This window comes from Cupressus sempervirens, chromosome 11, assembly GCF_028749045.1.
Source record: "Cupressus sempervirens isolate cs-2001-9-10 chromosome 11, ASM2874904v1, whole genome shotgun sequence".
Classification (NCBI taxonomy): Eukaryota; Viridiplantae; Streptophyta; class Pinopsida; order Cupressales; family Cupressaceae; genus Cupressus; species Cupressus sempervirens.
This window is the reverse complement of record NC_143128.1, coordinates 133,443,251-133,464,786: the sequence shown is the minus strand read 5'-3', so window position 1 is coordinate 133,464,786 and position 21,536 is coordinate 133,443,251. Positions and strand designations below refer to the sequence as shown.

At 36.4% G+C, this 21,536-nt stretch overlaps 1 pseudogene; it reads right to left on the bottom strand.

Annotated features, from left to right (window-relative positions):
• The window catches only part of LOC149528553 (glutathione S-transferase F9-like), a 75,155-nt pseudogene that overhangs the window by 43,593 nt on the left and 10,026 nt on the right, over positions 1 to 21,536 (bottom strand).

Here is a 21,536-nt window from a genome sequence, read left to right as displayed (position 1 = left end):
AGCAATGGCATATGTAAGGTATTTGGACCCAACTTCAACAAAACCACAGATGGTTTCCTACTCTTTTGGCTCTGCAAAACCAAGGTGGGTGTACCCATGGATGGTTCAAAACTGGAACAACTGTATGAGGATTATTCTTAGTTTCATTCTGATTCTCATTTCAAGATCCTCAAACATATACATAATTCTCACTAACTTGGTAAACACATCCCATAAACAGATATGGCCAGGAATTCTTCTATAGATCTATAGATGTTTTTAAAAACAATGACTAACTGAAGCTAAAACAATTCTTGCAGACAAGTGTTGGCCGACTTTGAAGATCTACAGGAATTAAAAGTAAAATTTTATTTGATGATGCATTTGAAAAACCATTTGTAATATGTTTCTCCTTCAGCTAAAATAATATGATCAGTGCCTAATCCATTGGGGTTCAGAGTCTATAGCAAATTCTTAGATCTAATTTGTTGCCTTACAACAATTCTATCAGCAATTCTTATCAGAACTTATCATTCAAAATCCTTTTCAATAGTTAAGAAATCTTATCACATTCATCAAAGCCTTTATTTAATCCATTGAATTAACATCAATGATAAATGGATATACAACCTAACTAGATTGCATTCAATTGCACAAGCTTTTACTCATACAACATCAAGGTAGCTAAGTATTTAAAAGGAGACAAAGTTCAGAAAGAACTGATATTGGGATAGTTCATAATTTGTATTCATTTCCTTTGAAAATGGTATATCCTTTACAATAAACTCAGAATGGCCTTCAGAAAAAAACACAGCTCATTCTATCTTCATGTATTTTCAGAGAATTTGACAGAAAAATACATTACAAACTTGCTTTCAAAATTTGGACCAAAAACAAGACTAAGCACAATACTTAGAAGAAATATAATTCAGACCCTTCTTTAGCCTTGGGATCTTACTTAAATAGTGTGAGATGCAAAAAGCTTCAGGCTAAAAACAAATGACAGGTTTCCTTTTAAAAAGGCACTGACCTACAATTCTGTCAAAAAGACAAGAACAAAATAACAGAAAGGCTTATTACAACAAACATTCCTTGGTGGGTCCCTTTCTATTATGCTTCTCAGTTGTTGAGACAAAAAAATATGATCTAATCTTATAATCATTCTTCATCTTCGAAGTACATAGCCATGAGGTCTGAAAGTGATGTATCATCTTTAGTTACCTGCAAACTCACTTTAACCTAGGGATCTTCCATGTCTTCATTACTAATTACAAGGGTAACTGTTACTTTTGCATCTTCCTCTTCATCGTCTCCTAACATCTATTCCATAAACTGATTTTTCCATTTATTAAAAGCATCATCATCTGGCGAATCAAAACATAGAGCTTCTCTTTGTATCTTTATTAAAGAATTTGCACTTTCTTCTAAATCATAAAATTCTTTTCTCATAGCAGTATAAAATAACTGTATTTTTACTAGCTCTGCATTTGTCTTTGCCTAGAATCAGTGGCCAGTCTCACTCATGATGTTTATTATTCTTTCATTAAATAATTCCTCCAACTCCCTTTTCCATTTTTCTTTTTCCTTTATTGTATTAACAAATTCTAAAGCACAAGGAAATAAAATGAATTTTTCAGCCATATATTTGGAAAAACAGAGTGTTAATCTTCTCTGTAAAGAATCTCTTTCATCATCAAAATTCTCTAGCTTATTTAATAAATCAAAAATCTTCTCAATTTGATGATAAGGCATTTGGACTGTAGATATACATATGATTGTAATATCAATATTTCTTTCCCTCCATTTCTATACAAGAAGAGTCTGTCTATCCTTTTCTCTATTCAACTCATCCATGAGGGTTACAATTCTTGTCAACTAATCATAAAAAGTTGACCATTGTATTTTATCCCTCAAATATACCACACCCTGCTTCAATTTTTCTTCCTTTTGATTTCTAAATTCTATCTACAACTCATGTAATTTGGTTTTTACTGCTTCAAAGTCCTCTGCAGTATAGAATTGGGGCCTTTTAGGGGTGTCAGGTATTTCAATCATAGGGGTTGATCCAACAAATGACTGTGAAGGGTATGAAATTCTAAGTGTATTGGATTCTCCCACCTTTCTTTTCCCAAGTATCTTCTCCAATTGAGATACCCTATTTTCCAGCTCAATTCTATTTTTTACTTCTTGATTGTGGGCATCCACCACTATTTCATACTTACTCTACAAATTAGTTATTTCATATGCATCAATAGGGAGTATTGACCCCAAACCTTTTCTACCTTGCTCTTTGCAATCCCCACCAATCCATTGTGAATCTCATTAGCCAGGTAAGATGTAAAATCAAAAATTATTTCTACACCGAAAGAGGAGATTTGGGTGATCATATACATGAATCTCACAGGAATAAAATCTTCTTCGCCCTCTCAGAAGACTCTACATAGGGTCCTGTATATCTCTACTGCCCTGGCATTAAAGCATGATTTCTTAAAAGGTTCTTTAGAAGATGATGTTATTGCTGGTAGGTTTCCAATTCTACCTATGTGGGCCTTCAGTGCACCTTGTCTAACTACATCCCTTTTGGACATATATTCTTTTTCTAACTCTATCAAATCAATGGGCACATGATACCTAGTGAGAGGTCCAGACTGAAAACTTCCCTAATTTCTTTTGGACTGATGGTAATTAAAACCTCACCATCCATTCTTCTCATGACCTTAGTAGCCTGATCATAACTTTTTGCTACAGCTTCAAGAAGGTCATAATCCATAAACATGCTGGGAACAACTAGCTTTCCAAGATCAAAATTCCATATATTGGCATGAGGGGCATATAATTTTCTCTCTGCAAACCACTTTTTGAACAAACTCAAACCAGTTTGAGAAGTTTGAGCATCCTACCCTTATCATACAATCCATCAACTATCCTTAGCCTAGGATTCAGAGAGGTTAACCTTTTAACTTGCACTGTCTCTACAGTAGACTCAGGAAGCAACTCAAGCAAATCATCATGCACATTTCTATCCAAATAGTTTATTTGACCTTAAAATCCTTTCTTCGGAGGCATCTTGGACTATTTTTTACAGAACTGAAAAGCCTACAAAGATTATGGTAGTACTAATTACTTGAATTCTGTCTTTTTTTTCCTCTGTATGTTTGCAAACTTTCCACGAACAGACAACTTCACAATTTCTACTAGACTTTGGCACACTTTCCTTTAGTAATTGCTTTTGCACAAGAATGGCTCCAAATCTTTGCTTGCGTAAAATGAAACTGATGAAATCTCTCTGTATTATACTCTATTTTTTCTCATAGATGATGCTTTCATGTCTAATTAATACAAAGAGTGGCACTACATTCTGTGTTTAAAACTGTGCCATCGATTTTCAAAGATCCTACGATCATGTGATACAAAGAGAACAACTAAGATTTGCATTTGACATTTCGGTCAATTCAACCAATGAGAACTTACCACATATATAATTCTTTCCTTGATGGCACTTATATCTAAACCCACTGACAACTGAGGACACGTGTCAGCATGTCGCTACTTCATTATGCATAAAGAACAAGCACCTTGCCATAGCGAAGCAATGACAACCATCGATCTGATCAGGAATCAATCAAATGATATGTTACTGGGCTTGCTCAGAAAGAAGGTGGTGGGGCCTATTCACTATGTCACTATAAATATCTCCCTCACAACTCTTCATAGTGAGAAGACGATGGTCGTTGATCATATACTCAATCAAGGGTGAGGAAATTGCACAGAGTCTTTTGATTCATATTCACTATGTCGCATAGCTTAAAAAGCATGCAACTTTTCAAAGAGAGGTAGCGAGGACTGTTGATTCCATTCCAATCTGAAACTCAAGATCTCTTTGTATATTTGATCAGAAGGGCATTGATGAAATACAAAATTTTGCATAGTTGGCGCCTGTCAAGATTTTACTGCAGTCCTAATTATAATCCCACATCACCAAAGGTCCCACCGACTTTTCAATTTCACGGGGCCTTCCTACTTCGCTAACGGTGAAGTGGACAATTTTTTTGATAGCGAGATGGAAAAGCATCGGAAAAATCATCATTCTGGCTCTGATTTCAGACATTCTGTTGGGTCCCCTTTCCTATTTTGACGGTAATTGCAACATGTACCTACATAATAAATCAGTCAAAAAACAAAGCTCCGACCGTCGTATCTTCACTTTGCGGTCCCATTTTGTAAAATATTCAGCACTCGCTACCTCACCATACATAAAAAGTGTCCATTTTGGCATGGCGAGGTAACAACAACGGTAGATCTACTTAGATCGGACGGTTGGGGAAATATGAGAGGAAAGGTATCTCGGGGGCATAGAAGATAAAAGGCGACAGAATATTCGTCTCATTTGAAAATTCAAAAATTTTGCACCCGACACTTTATGAATAGGGAGAACATAGGGTTTTCATAAGGTTTTTTCAAAGGCTATCCAATGGATGGATTATCCAGAAACCCTATGTTTCGAAGTAAAAATTTGACTTTTCTACAATTGGACAAAAAACTTCTGTTACACAAAAAGTCAAACCAACAGCTTTGATGAATGTGATGAGGTTTCTTTAGTAATGAAAAGGATTTTGAATGATGAATTTTGATAAGAATTGCTGATAGAATTTGTTGTAAGGCAAAAAATTAGATCTAAAAATTTTCTATAGACTCTGAACCCCAATGGATTAGGCACTAATCAAATTGATTTAGCTGAAGGAGAAATATATCATAAATAGTTATCAAAATGCAGCATCAAATCAAATTTCACTTTTATTTCTTGTAGATCTTCAAAGGCTGGCCAATACTTGTCTACATGGAATGTTTTAGCTTCAGTTAGCCAATATTGTTAAGAACACCTGTAGATCTATAAAAGAAATTTTGGCCATATCTTTTATATGGGATGTATTCAGTAAATTGTTATGAATTATGTATGTATTTGAGGATTTGAGATGAGAATTAGAATGAAACTAAAATAATCCTCATATGGTCTTTCCTAGTTGTGAATCATCCCTTGGTATACCCACCCTGGTTTTGAAGAGCCAAAACAGTAGAAAACCATCTATGGTTTTGTTGAAGTTGGGTCCAAGTACTTTGCATATGCAATTGTTAATAAGAATTGGCTAGTCTTTAGATTGTGTATGTACTGTCATCCTAGTATTAAGCATTTTGTCACTTAGTAGTTTTTGTGCATTTTAAAACTCCAACACACACTATGCTCATTTAGAATAGGGAGAGTTTAGCTAGGCATTATGTGTTGAGTACTTGGGTAAAAATATAGATGATGAAGGCGAGTATGTCCTATCATTGTTGGGGAATTCTATAGCATGTTTCCATGTAGCACTAATTCTAAGGAATATGAGTTTGACTCCCTTTTAGAAGTGACTATAGATAAAGACATTGACCAAGTTCATGTCTATGAAAACCAACTTGAAGTGGGTGAAATGTCTAGAGTTAGGTCGAATGGGTGTGATCCAACTAGTGTCCTTGAGTCATCAGTTGCTGATGTTAGTACTCAAAGGCATTCAAACACACTTGTGGACGAAGCCACTATAGGTCTCAAATTGTTGGTCTATGCATTTAATGACTATACAGTGAACACAATCAAGCTTGCTACTACTCTTTCACTCACATATCCTGAGCTTATAGACTAGAATTCTAATGCATCTAGTGAAGTCCCCACATTCCAGAATGACTATGCTCTTGCTTGCTACCTGAATATTGTCAAACCAATAATATCTTCCACCATCAAACAAAGTGTCAACATGACTAAATCTGACATCAAATATCTCAGTCATACAATTAAAAAGCAAAAACATGGAAGGTGCAATGGTGAAAACCACATTGTGGTAGTGTTGAAACCTAAAAAAGTCAAAACAAAAGATGTATCCAAGGGAGAAAACCTCTTGGAGGCACCTGTAGGTGAGATATTTATTGTGCTTCCAAGTCACTTTAAAGAGAGATCATTAGTGTTGATAGAGTTGATACAACTAATCAACCTAGGATCAGAAGAACATCCTCATATCATACATCTAGCATAGTCATTGTCTCTACAAGAAAGGGAGGAGTTCATTGCCTTCTTTTGAGAGAAGAAGATAAATTTTTCTTAGAAATATTATGACATACTAGGACTAGATTTTGATCTCATTATGCATCATTTTTGCATCACACCAGGCATTAAACTAGTTAAACAAAAACTTCAAAAAATGCATCCTCATGTTGCATTGCTTATCAAAGTTGAATTGGAGAAGCTTCTGAAATATGGTTTCATCTATGCTATTGATTATGTTGAATGGATATCTAACATTGTTCCATTCTCCAAGCATGATAAATCTATTATATTTTGTATTGACTTCCATGATCTCAACTTAGCATGTCCTAAGGATGATTTTCCACTTCCCAAAATTGATATGATAGTGGACATGATAGTAGGTTATGAGATGTACTCATTCATGGATGGGTTTTCTGGTTATAATCAAATCAAAATTGTTCCAGAAGATCAGAAAAAGACTACTTTTACATGTGCATGGGGAACATTCTCCTAGAACGTAATGCCATTTGGCTTGAAAAATGCCAGTGCTACTTATCAAAGAGTAGTTACTAAAATTTTCCATGACATGATGCATAAGACCATGGAGGACTACATGGATGATACCTTGGTCAAAAGTACAAAACACAATACTCAACTACAAGATTTGGGACCCATCCTAGATCACATGGAAAAGTTTAGTCTTATGCTTAATCTTAGGAAATGTGCGTTTGGTGTCACATCCAAGAAACTACTGGGATACATTATGTTTGAAAAAGGAATTGAGGTGGATCTAGAGAAAGTTCAAGCACTTATGGATATGCCTCCACCTCACAACATTATCCAAATGAGAGGTCTACAAGGAAGACTCCAATCTGTTCACAGGTTCATCTCATAATTGGCAGATAGATCACAACCCTTTACAAAGACTCTACATAAGGTTGTAAAATATAACTAGAGTTAGAATTGTGAGCAAAACTTGACATAGATAAAACAATATCTTGCTAATCTGGCAATCTTAATGCCTCCTATCTATGGAAGCCTTTGATTTTGTACATTTTAGCAACTAAAACATCTCTGGGAATCTTATTAGCTCAAGAGGACAAAAATAACAAGGAGAGAGCTATTTAATATTTGAGTCACGTGCTGATCTCTTATGAGATGAATTACAATATCATTGAGAAATCTTGCTTGGTAGTTGTCTTTGCTTCCCAAAAGTTGATACACTACATGCTTGCCCACAATATGCAGTTGGTGGCTAAAATAGATCCACTAAAGTACTTACTCAGTAAGGTCGCTCTCATAGGAAAATTGGCTAAGTGGATCATGATACTCAGCAAGTTTGATATTTAGTATGTCGAATGAAAGGCTATCAAGGGATAAGTGATTATGAATCAACTAGCAGATCCACCTATGTAGAGTCTTCTCCCGATGAACATCAATTTCCCTAATGAGTCAATTCTGAAACTCACACACCAAATGTGGGTGATGTTCTTCGATGGATCCTTCACACAACAAGGATCTGGTGTTGGATTACTCTTCATAATGCCATAGAGATATTCATTACCCAAAGCATACAAGACTATGTTTCCTTGTACAAATAAAATAGCAAAATATGAGGTTTTGATTAATGGCATAAAGATTGTAGCTGAATGGAGAGTAGATAAATTAGATATCTTTGGGGACTCTCAACTCATAATTAACCAAGTTAATGATGTGTATTAGACAAAGGATGAGAAATTAATCCCTTAAAAATGCATGATTGATGACATGAAGAATTATTTTGCACACATCACCTTCTAGTAAATTCCTCAAGCAGATAAAAAAGTGGCTAAAGCTATGGCCACTCTGGCCTCCTTGCTACAGATGCCCAAAAATGATCTCTAACATGAGTTCCTTATGGAAGTGTTACTCTACCTTGCCTATGATACCCCTAATTCTAGGATGATCTATTCTTTTGTAGGACAAGGACTCATCTCACTACCATCACATCTACTCCTATCTCTGTAACCAAACCATTCCAGACAATCTAACCTAGACTGAAAAATGTTACCTTATCCATAATGCTTCATGGTATGTCATTAGTGCTGACAACTTGTTTAGGAAAGGTCTTGATGGAACACTTCTTAGGTGTCTAGAACTTAAAGAGTCAAAACATGCATTAATTGATGTTCATGAGGGCATTTGCAGATCCCACTCAAATGGCTTGACACTAGCTTGCAAACTCATTAGAGCTAGTTACCATTAGCCTAAAATGGAGCAAGAGGTAATCAAGTACACCAAGTTCTACAAATAGTGCCAGCTCCATGGGAATCTGATTCATGTGCTAGCTAGGGAGTTGATTCCATCTACCACACTATGGCCATTTCAAGAATGGGGCTTCAATCTTGTGTGTCAAATTCACCCATCTTCTTCTAATGGACATAATTTCATTATTATGGCTACAGGCTACTTCATGAAGTGGGTAGAGTTAGTACCTCTCACAATAGCAAGTGGCAATATTCTAGCTCTCTTTATCACAAACTACATCATCTACAAGTACAATGTACCATCCTTCATCATTACTGACAATAGAGGACAATTTAAAAATAAAGACCTCAAGGAGCTATGCAAAAGATTTAAAATCATGCAACATTGGTCTTCTATCTACTACCCCCAGGGTAATGGCGAGGCAGAGGCATCCAAAAAGGTGATCCTCAAGATCCTCCATTGCATAGTTAGCAAATCTAGGAGGGACTAGCACCTCTAGATTAATCCAGCCCTATGGACATGCAGAATAAGTATCAAGAATCTAATGGGTACAATGCCTTTTGCTTTGGTTTATGGAGTGGATGTTGTGCTTCCAATAGAGGTTGAGATCCCTACTATGAGAATCTCTATGAAAGGCCTCATTACTGATGAAAATTATAGAATATCTTGGCTTCAAGAGCTAGTACTACTAGATGAATGTCAATAAGTAATATGCAGTCATCTACAAGCTTATTAGCAATGAATGTCCAAAATCTACAATAGGAGAGTTGAGCCACATGACTTCCAACTAGGTGATCTCATCCTAAGAGAAAATCCTAAGAATCAACAAGAACAGGTCCAAAAAGGTAAGTTTGAACCAAACTAGCTTGGTCCTTACATAATGACTACAGTGTATGGATCTGGTGCTTACTAGCTTTCTATAGCTAAGGGAGAAGTGCTCAAAGAGCCTATCAACACTCTCCACCTGAAGTGGTTTTATAGCTGATCTTATTTCAAAAACTCTTTGTACATATCTAAATATCCAAAAAAAAATCTAAAAATTGCAAAAGTTTCTGAAAAAAAATCATTGCCCTAGTAAAAACCTAGGAATAGGTGCCTTCATAATACCAAAAAAAAATTAAAAAAGAGAAAAATACAAAAAAAAATGAAAAATAAGAAAAGTGTCATTGGTGAAAACTTGGAAATAGGCATCATGGTAGCAAAAAAATATAAGCTCTACCAAGAAGGTGAAAACCTGGCAAACAGGTGCCTCTTGTTCCCAATGCTTCATCTTGCAATGCATCTCCTGGCTTCCTATACAGTTGCTTTCCTACTTCTCCTACTTTTCTGCTCATGTATCCATGGATTGAATCTTTTTATAACTCAGAGGCACTACCCTTTAGTATCCTAGAATCTATTTTGTGATAGTCACCAGTTGTTTCAACTGCATCTACTTACTATCACCAATGTCACTCTTTTTGAGATTCTCATCACAGAATCTCTTTTGCGATAGTTACCAGTTGTTTCAACTACATCTACCTACTATTACTAGTGTTACTCTTTTTGAGATCCTCCTCATAGAATCTCTTTTGTGATAGTTACCAGTTGTTTCAACTACATCTTCCTACTATCACCAATGTCACTCTTTTCGAGATTCTCCTCATAGAATCTCTTTCACAATAGTGACTAGTTGTCTCAACTATGTCTGCCTATTGTACCTTGTGTCGCTTTTTGAGATTACTTTATGAAAGATCTCTCTTGCATTAGTCACTAATTGTTCCAGTTGTGTGTGTCTATTGTCACTTAGTTCTACTCAGGTTCTTCACTTTGAAGATTTCTCTTTGACCTCAGTCACCAATCATTTTGTCTACATCTATCTACTATTGTCACCCTACTGTAGAGATTTTTTCATCCATTTTTTAGACATTGATGCTTGAAATCAATCCTATGACATAAAGAACTCAAAAATGATATACTTTTTTGGATATGCTGAGCATATTTCTTAGTTTGTTTCACTTTCACTTCATCATGTCTCCTTAAGAAACTTGATGATGTCATTCTGACTAGAGAAGTAAGGGCTGGGGGCATGATCTTTTCTTTGCTTTCTATTTGTGGTTTAGTTCCAATAATTTGAAACATTCATATCAGAGGGGTGTCCTTTATAAAAGCCTCCATCTCATATCAGATGGTCATGTGTACCTCAACTCCTTTTATATGGATACATCAAATAACATTGGTTCTTCTCCTTGCTTGTTGGAGTGAACTCTTCATGCTATAGCAAATACTAATACTCATCCTACTAAGTGAACATATGGGTCACTACCAATATACCTAGCACACTTCTATCTTAGGTTATGAATGCAAGTGTCATTGTGGATAGAATACTTATGGAATACTTAGCATAAGAAAAATATTTTGTGTGTCTAGTGTTTTTGCCATGCAAGCAACATTCTGGTCATCCTAATGTTTATGTTTTGATGCTTATGTTAACTTGCTACATCAAAAGGGATAAATGTTCTAGTCATTCAGGCTTCTAGTGCCTTGAATGCTTACATTACATCTCAATGAAACTAGAATAGATGTCATATTCATATTCTAATGATTGCAATATTGGTGAGAATTGTATTACATCTAGGATTATGCTATATGCTTGGTGATGATAATTGTTGAAGCTTGGTAACTAGACCTAGGGTTACATCTAGTTTTAGGTTGCATCTACCATAGGATGGCATTGCATACATTGCTTGGTTCAGCATATAATTTGATTGCAAATCTACTTTCATCTTCTTTGATGAGGGATTGCTAGTCTCTTCAAAATATCATGATTCTTCATGGCTACACAAGCATTTGATTCTTTGGTTCATCCTCTTGTGCTCCTCAATGGAATACCTATCATTATCAAGAAAAAACATTAAACACTACAAGAGATGTCAGTCCATTTACCTATGCATTTCATTCATAAATTCATAAATTTATTTCATCTACATGTACAACTCAAATAAAAAATGCATACATACATCACATCACGTATGCATCTCGTAATCACAACATAAAACATCTCATGTAAATCAACTTAAAAGATGGACACTAACAATGACATGTACAAAAGATACTTGGCTCAAAATCTCATATATATATATATATTAGTATCAATGAATGTGTCAGTACAAAAAATGGGTGCTACTCAAGAACTATCAATCAAAAATGGTACAAAATGGTTCTGCAACACTAATCAATACATAGCCAGAATAAAAAATCTAAGGCTAAATATCAAGATCTAACTCTATCGAGTGCACTCACCTCTTGGAGGAGGAGGCAGAGGAGGAAGCAGTGGCATATCTAGCCTAGCAGGTGGTTGTGCACCCTTGGACTCTCGAGCATACTGGGAAAATCATGGTACCTACTAATCCTCATCAGGCACCACTGAAGAGTATGGTGCAAAATAGTAGGTTTCTTGGGCCACCTATATAGTCTGACCTCATCCTACAACATCTCTACCCTCTACTTAGCTGCCTATACTTGCTCTTATAGCCTTAGGATCTCGTGATCCCACTTTGCTATTTGTGTGTCTCACATGGACACCTATATCTGAAGCTCCTCCAAATATTGGGAAGCCTATCAGATCTAATCTCTAGCCCTCCTTAATGCATCCTAGGGCTTGAAAGTAGGTTGGTCCTACATCTCCTCATGTAACATCTTTGCCTGCTATTCCGCTGACACTTGCTCCTTTGTATGTGGTCTCTATCACTAACCCTACTCTACCCCACTGCCCCCAATGCCTGGATTTGACCCCATCTAGCGAGGGGATCTATACCTATCGAACCCATGTCTAACCTGCTCTACTAGTCCCTGTTGTGGCTACTATGCTAGTGGTTGTGCTGGCCACTAGACTAGACCCTGTATAGGTGCCTATTGAGGTCCTTGTGCTACCATCCCCAATGAATTTGTGAACCGTGGGAAGGGGTGGCTAATAAAATATGCCTAGTAAGAAGGCATCACCCTAGCATCTGATACCTCTGGGAGATAGTCCCACTATGATGCAACTACATTCTATACATTTGTCATTGATATCCTGAGATCTAACTTGGAGACCACCCCCAATCCAAATCTCTTGCTACTTGGGCATAGGAACAATACTCCTGTGCAATGTATTGGGGTTGCCCATATTATTTCCACACCCACGTAGTGGGGAATCTCTTTGTAATGTGGGTGGCTCAACCTAACAGTGGCCATGATGAAAACATCTAGCTAAGATCTCAAGGAGCATCATCCCAATCCTTAGTCTCCCTCTAAGGCTGCCATACAATGGAGACTAGATCATCAAGATGTGTCCTCTAGTGCTCCATCTTACCCAGACATGCCTAGGTAAGTTTCCCCCTATATCTGCATATAAATGGCTCAGTAGGCTCTTGGGTATCCTCAAAAATAGGTTGTGTCATTGGCATTTTCTCCCATGCCCAGATCTAAAGAACGTAAACATCAGTAGCCATACTCTTCCACTCATGATAGACAATCTCATGCATCTTGTAAAACATATGGACTAGCATGCACTGGCCCCAACCAAACCTCTCAGGATCATCGAGCATCCTCTATAACATCACACCCCACCTGCACTCATATCTGTGCTATCCTCTGTCAGGTACCAAGAAGTAACTAATGAAAATGGCAAAAATAGAGGCCAACTTGTGAGTAGTGCCATATGTGTGAACGAGCTCATCCCATGTGATGGATCGCCCTATCACTAACTCCCGCTAAAAGATTTTCCTCAATGCCTCTGTGGTTGCTTAGGGCACTATGTTTTAAACTACCCTCGGCCCATGGAAGGGTATCCACAGTATCTAGTAGATGTCCTTTGGTGTAATAGTTATCTCCCCCTATGGAAGATGAAAGGTGTTCATCTCTGAATGGAAATGCTCCACCAAGGTAGTTAATAGATTGTGATTCACTAGCACTACTAGGATCTGACATAGATATGCTAATCCTAATCTATCAATATTGGCCATATCTACATCTTCAAGACTCTGCAATAGAGTTCCATAAGGTAGATAATGGGACTTGAATGCGATGTCATTAAAGAAAACTTGCACACACAAGAAAAAACAACATGCAAACAATCAATACTTGCTCAACAACTCAAAACAATGACAAAATGAAACCAAATTTCTAATAAAACATAAAAAAATGCAACTTTTAATTTTTCATAGTATGCCAGATTTTCATGCAAGAATGCAATTTCTTGCATGAGATCTTGCATCTTCACATGAGAAAACAAGTCCTTGCATGAGGAATGATGAGACTTTGAGCGAGATGCCACCAAAAATATTATGCATCTCGTATGAAAGGTGCGTATCTCCCATGCGAGATTGCCCATTGGCATGCGCAAAGAAACACTAGGCTGGTGGATCTTCTCATGAAGATAGATTGGGTTTGCGCGAGGAAAGAAACCTCCATGCGAGAACTAAAAAACCTACCCTAAAGACATGCTAAAAATGTGCTAAAAAAACATCAAAATATGTGCCAAAATTAAATGCAAAGAGGGATTGTTGACTACTCATTGGAGATCCATAGTCTGCTAGCTGGCTGTGTCGTCAAGAGTGCTTGAAACAGTGTGTACCCACTGGAACTGCCATCTTCCTCTCAGAGCTATCTTCTCCACCAAAGAAAAAATGCACAAATGATTTGAAAATGATCCTTTAGACCCTTATATAGGTTTTGACCTAATTTTTCAAAGTTCTCTAATTTGCGTGAAAATCACCTCTTGGCTAATTTGACCGTTTTGAATCCATTTTCGGGATCAAATTCAAAATTTGACACACTTAAATAGCTCAAAAACACATTTTAAAATTTTGGGACCGGTGCAATCAAACGCTTGTGCAATTCAAATTTTTTTAATATTTTATGACTCTTGGAACCTTTTCAACTCAAAATTCTTCAAATTTTCAAAATTTATTATGAAAAAGGTCAACTCAAGCCAACTATCATCAAATCTAGTCAAATTTTGGTCAAACTTGGTCTTCTAGACCTCAAAATCATGCTAAATTAACTTCAAATTTTCTTCTAATCATTCTAATCTCTTCTATATTTTGCTGACTCTCTCCTGTATTTCTCTATACTACTTTACATCATATTTTTGGTGTGTCATCATTCGATTTCACTCCTGAGGGGGCAGGATGATTATGTCATTGAATCTAAATTTCAAAATCAATCTAAATCTTCATTGCTCGAGGCATCTTTTTCCATCTTATGTCCTTATCACTCAGGGCATCTCATCACTAGGGGAATTTTTGTCCCCTCTATATGGTATCGTCTTTGTCATCTATCTCATCTTTTCATTAGCTAATCACATCTTATAGCAGTCTTTGTCAGAATTTGATGGACAGGTATCAAGACAATCTAAACCCTAACTTTTGAGGATCAAGCCTTATTCTAGGGATGATTCTATGATTCATGGTTGGATCTTGCTATCTTTTATCTCCTAAATAAATCTCTATTCTAGAGATAATCTTTAAGAGCTTATCAATCCAAGTATCTAGTTGTTCTATTTGGATTCCTTAAGATTAAGCTTTGTTCTAGAGATAAGCTTTAAAAGCTTATCAATATAGGTATCTAGGTGTTCTATATGGATTCCTTAAGGTTAAGCTCCATTCTAGAGATAATCTTTAAAAGCTTATCAATCTAGGTATCTAGGTGTTCTATCTGGATCCCTTAAGATTAAGCTCCATTCTGGAGATGATCTTTAAAAGATTGTCAATTTAGACATCTAGGTGTTCTATCTAGATCCCTTAAGGTTAAGCTCCATTCTAGATATAATCTTTAAAAGTTTATCAATTCAAGTATCTAGGTGTTCTGTCTAGATTCCTTAAGGTTAAGCTATGTTCTGAAGATAATCTTTAAAGCTTATCAATTGGTCTTTGTATCATCAATTTCAGAACCAATCTCATTTCTTGATCTTCACATCATGCTTTTTGATTTTCTTTGAATTGAAAATGTTGCTCGCACATTCATTCAAAGAGGGGAAAAATGTAATACCCCAAAATTGGCTCATTTCAATTTTAACCTATTCTCGTCTATTTTGATCAATTCTTAAAGTCCTATGTTACTAGGCAATTCTTATTCTGATTTTCACTAATTGACTTAAGTGTCAAATGTACAAAGCCATAAATTTGCATTAATCAGGCTACCTCTTTAATTCCTAAGTATTTACTTGAATTAGTCACATTAAACCTATTGATGAAGATTTAATTTAATTTAAAGTGTTTATACTTTAACTAAATTAAATTATATCCTAACGCTAATGTACTAAGGAATTAAAAATATTTAATTTAATAATTATGCTCATTTTAATTAATTGAATAAGATTATTCAATTAAATGGAAAAGGCATTTATGAGGTCATATCTCAATTTATTAAATTAAATAATATCTTCAAAATCTTCTCTTCAGTTCCAAAATAGAAACTCTGGGTGAACTATCTCTTGAATTGGAATTAATTCAGTTAATTACTCATCCCACTCAGATTTTAAAAAGTTAACTTCACTTGCACAAGGAAGTTTCCATTTTAATTGAACCTTCTCTTTAATCTTAACCGCCCATTCAAATTGATCTTGAATATTGATCAATTCTTGGATTCTATTTAAGGGATACCCAATCCCTCATTACAGAGGTTGGAGTTTGATTGCATTGAATTGCTATCAAAATAATCAAGCATTCTAGCTTTCATATTTGCTTAAATACTTTAATGTCATTTTAGAATAAGAATGCATACATTTAGCTTAATATGTTTTATTGCTTAGATTAGTTCTTGCATTTTCATATAGATAAATTGTACAATCATATCTTTGTGTAAAAATCCTTCATTCTAGAAAGGTTTGGTTTCCTACATCTCGATCTAAGAGCATAATAGGTAAAATCCGGCAACATGTCACATTGTTGGGCCTCTTGGATAAATTATTCTATGTTTATTCCAGGATGAATCCGCATTTAATGATCATGTTGAAGTGTAGATGAAAGATCCAAGGTTACATTTTCACATATACAAGGCTTATAACTAGTCATTGGAGTGGAAGGATACCACTTACAATCTTTCCACCATGGATGTGATGAGTGAATTCCAAGCTTGTGCAATAGATTGGGAGGAATTGCAGAAACTAGAAAATCAATTGTCTATCAATCTAGATGGATAAGCTTATATTGGACCTACAAATCCTCCCATGACTAAAGGCTCATAGTAACCCTGGAGAATAAAACTCTAGGAGTTCTAATACCCCTATGAAATAATCACAAAGCATTGGCTCCTTGAAGCTTGGCTAAAGGCACACCTTTTGTGGCAAACAAGGGCAACCACCAAAGGTTTTGTTGATACATTGAGAGCCCATCTCTAAAATCCATTACCAGCCCAAGGAAGCCAAGGTTTGAGAGCTTCCTAGGATTTTGAAATGCTCTTAGCAACACAAGTGCCTTGAATCTAAACAGGTTCAAAGGTCATAAGAAGGGTTTGAAGACCAATCCCCTTCCAAGCTAGACAATTAACTTGAAATCCTAAAAAATTGCAGTGACACAAAAAAAAAATTCAGCATTCATCCCCTAAGAGAGCTCGTATGACCCTCTTGACATAGAGGGCTATCGTATGCTTGTTGATGGAGAGTAACCTAAGGCCACCAAAATCTTTGGACAAAAAATAGAAGTCCCAGAAAACTCTATGAAAGCCATGATGCATAGCATCAAACGCCCAAAGAAAGTCCTGGAGAATATGTTCAAGCTTAATCCATGAGGCTTTGAAGGGAGCTCAACAAGAAGAATAGTACACATGAGTAGTAACAAGCACTTTGGAGCAGATTTGAAATTTTCCTACAAGAGAGAGGGGCTTAGTAATCTAATAGTCCAATTTCTTATCAATTTGAGGAAGCACAACATTCCATAGCTCCATAGGAGATGCTTGTAAAGAAAATGGAATTCCCAAAAATCTAAAGATTTCACCATGTTGGACCCATTTCTATCCATACTATTGCAACTAGTGAGGCCTGGAAAAAAAAGACTGGTGGTAGCAGAGGGTTTTGTGCCATTAGATAATAGACACTAAAGCAAGGCAAAAAGTATCCAAACATTGAAAAGCATTGAAAATATTCTCCTCATCATCAATCAAAGTGAGGAAAGAATCATCCACAAAATGACCATTGACTAGCTGACTAGTCAAATCCGATAAAGAAATACCATGCACCAATAATCAAGAAATGGTATTGGCCAATAAGTAGCCAAAGCCCTCAGATACCAAAACATAAAGAGAAGGTGCAAGAGGACAACCTTTCCAGATATATTTGAAGAGCTCAAAGGCTTTAGACTAATGACCATTAATGGTGATGCAAGCAGAGGCATGCCCAAAATGCATCTGCATCGATTGAAAAAATACTGGGCTAAAGCCTAGAGCTTGAAGCATAGCTAAAATAAATGTCCATTCAATTCGGTCATATGCTTTGGAAAAATCAATCTTCAAGAATAGGGCTTATCATTTGGAATGTTTGGTCCATTCCATCCCTTCCTAGATAGAAATAATGTTGTCCAAGATATACTAGGATTTAATAAAACTATTTTTTTTTCAAGTCTCACAATCTAAGGGAGAAAATGCCAAATTTTAAGAGAGAGCCTATGTAATGATTTTGTAGGAGACATTTAACAAAGTAATGGGCCACCAATTACAAATTTCTTCAGGATCACCAACTTTAGATATGAATTTAATATTCCCTTTGTTAATAATGTTTCCCAATGACATTGAGATGTATGCTTCATGATAAAAATGAAACAAATAAGGGCCAATGTCATCCCAAAGCACCTTGTAGAACTCACAAGGGAAGCCATCACATCCTGTGGCATTTTCATTAGCCATGGAGAGGATAGCTTCATTTTGATCTAAAAGCATTATCTATTCCTCACAAAAGACATATTGCCTAGGGGCAAGCCTATTAGGAGTAACATCAAGGAAAGCTCATAGTGCTTGATCATGCGTAATAGAGGACCCTTGAACTGTAATAATTTTCTCATAATGATGCACAAAATCTTGTAGAATATTTAGTAGGTTAGTGAAAACCTACTAATCTTCTCATATGCATTTAATACCTACTATAGAATTCCAACCCCTCAAAGCATTAAAAAATTCCTTGGAACCTTGATTACCAACTCCAACTAGTGGAGGTGGGCCTTAATCTGAGCTATTCAAGCCACATAGTTATCTGCAACTTATTTCTAGTGTCTAAGGTTGGCAAACTGAACCTAGAGATATATATCAAACATATTCATGGAAAGAGCCTTAGAGGCCATACATAGACCAAGAGTAGTGGCTTCATCAAATCTCTTGCGGTACATAGCTAGTTGTCTATTGTAAATGCAAAGAAAGCTTGCAGTATGGAGGATAGTGTCATTCCACCATTGAATCCATCCAACATGTGTGTGGGGCCGATGCTCAAGATACCAAACATATAGAATGTGAGAAATATTTGGTAGATGAGCCAGAAAAGATGTCTTGAGGTAAAATTGGGTTTTACTTAAGCGAGGCTGAGCTGTCTGTCAAGTGATAGAAAAGACAATGGGGGAGTGGTCTAACAATGTCACATCAGCTAGGGGAGTGATAGGAAAGGCATGCTTTTGAAAAAAGGAAAAAATTGACTACTTAGAAATCATATCCCTATCAAGTCTCTTTAAAACTCTGTCTAACCTAGCTCAAAAATTGGACCAAGTGTGCCAAATCCTATTTGGGCAATGGGGAGAAACATTAGGATCATAAAGGCCTAATTTGTTCCACATGTAAAACTAGGCCTCTCATTCACCAGTTGCCCACCTAAATGGTAGAAGTCCTTCTTTGTCAAAGGCTAGCTCAACTATGTTGAAATCCCCACAAAAATCTCATGTCACAGGTGGGAAATGATCTACCAACCAATGCCATAGATGTGAACACTCAACAAAATCATTGGGAGCATAAATGTTAACAATTCAAAAAGAACGGTTTTGAAAAGATGGCAAGATCCAAATCGCTCTATGAAAAGGGTTTGAACCATGAGAAACAATAGATAAAATTAAATGAGGGGAAAGAAGAGTAACAAAAACCCCTCAACTACCTTCATACTAAGAAGAAAAAATGACATGACAAGTTGAGGCAAGAATAAATCTAGCAAATTTAACTTCTTGGAGGCAAATAACATCAAGATTAAATCAATGCTTGGTATCACAGACAAAATATTTTCTAGGGAGGTTTGTCAGCCCCAACACATTTGATGAAAGAAAATTGATGGTAAACTAGATTCCATATCATCCTCCTCCCCTAGAGAGGAAAAAATGTTATGCAAAAATGAGGGAGACTCAAAAGTGGGGTAACCAATAGCTATGACCCTCCAAAGTTTCTCCCCATTGTAGGAAAACTCCTCGTGGCCATCTAGGCTATGAGACTAGCATAAATTTTTCTAAGAAATCATTGGCATCACTTATGGTGCATGATTCCAAAGAGGATGTGGATCTAGGGTAGGAACCCTCTCTCTCCCTTGGTCTCTAGGGTTTGGAACAAGAGGTGGAGGGAGAAAAGGAGTAGAGGAGTCAATTGGTATTTAGCTTGAGCTAGGTTTTCCATGATCCACAAGCAAAGAACTTGCCTTAGCCACTGTCGAACCCTTCCCCTTTTTCACCACCATATTCCATTCATCTTTTTTGGCTACAAGAGTGGGCTTTGTTTCTGGAGCCAAGGGACAGTTACATTCCAACAACAGACAACCTCTAATCTTATGCTTAACTAAGTGGCATAGATAGTAGGCATTTAGAAGGTTGAGGTATAGCACCTTCTAATAAAAGGTGGTACCACCTACCTAGATATCCACTAAATCTTTGAGGTCCCTAAATAGATTGATCTCAACACAAACCCTATGCTACGGACGAGCATTGAAAAACTTGTTTGGTACAAGGCACACAAAATTGCTAATGGTTTGCATAATAGCACGTAAAAAAGACCAAGAAGGAATGGGAAGCCCAAGAAACTCCACCCGCACAGGAACCTTAAGCTACCGATCATTGGAAACAACAAAATTGTGTGAATACCATTGAAAAACTAAGAGGGATAACTTAACAGTCTAGGGCCCTCACATAAAAACATGTTTAGCTTGGCCTGCATTGGCAAAGAGAAAAAGAAAAAATCCTTTGGTAAGGCTTTGAATTCCTTCAAGGTGAACACCCTAAGGTTTGGAAACCCATTCCAACAATGTGCTTTCAGAAGGAGTATGACCCAAAAAATACCCAATAAGGGTTTGTGATGCAAAGTATGCACAAGGAAGCAAAGGTTACTTCAAACCTTCTACCCAAACCTCCAAACTTCACAAAAGTTACTCAAGGGTTTGACACACTTCCCAATAAACCATACTCTAATTCTAAAACCTCTTCAGCAAGCTTACAATCCCAAGTCTTCAAACAAAACAGAAAACCAACCATTTCCTATTTGGAGCAACAAGGCTTACTACCCCCCAACATGGCACAATGTGGTTTTTTGATGTTCCCAAGCTTCCTAAAACCAACTAAGGCTTGAGACAACTCCAATTTGATCAAAACAAAGAAAATCAACATTTGGATCCAGTCCTAACAACCCAAAATGCGAAATGCAGCATTTGACCTAGTAGCCCAATTAAGCTTCCTAATTCAGTTTTTCAACAATAACTCAAAAACCTTCCAAAGGACCTAGAAAAAAAAAAATTTGAATACCCTTTTTCAAGTTATGAAAGACTCCAAAGTTTTAAGGCCTCACTCCACTCCAACATGGCTTAACCCAAACCATGCACTTAGGCCTAATTAGCTACTTTAGGTGTGGTCTACAAGGTGATGTCCAAGAGATGGGTTCATGAAATCAAACCTCCAACTCCATAGTGTTCTTCTAACCTAAATAAAGATTTTTTTCTTTTACACCAAGTCCCCAACTTCCTTCCTTCACATTACTCAACCAAATTGCATAAAAAAGGTCTAATACATAAGGGATATTAGACCTAGGGCTTACTCCCATAAATCTCTACTACAACCTCCTACTTCAAGACTTTTAGAATATGAAAGTACATTTCCCTAACTTTCTCCATGCCTAGTTGGAACAAACTCCAATACTGGAGTTTCAAGTTAGGGCCATTTGTTTGGCCAAACCCTAATTTTAAGGGTTTCACAGGGCAGTGACCAAGAAAAATCAATAACTTGAATATCTTGATTGATGAACACTTAAAATCAAAACCAAAAATTCATAAATAAACTGGGCTATCGAATAAATATAAAAT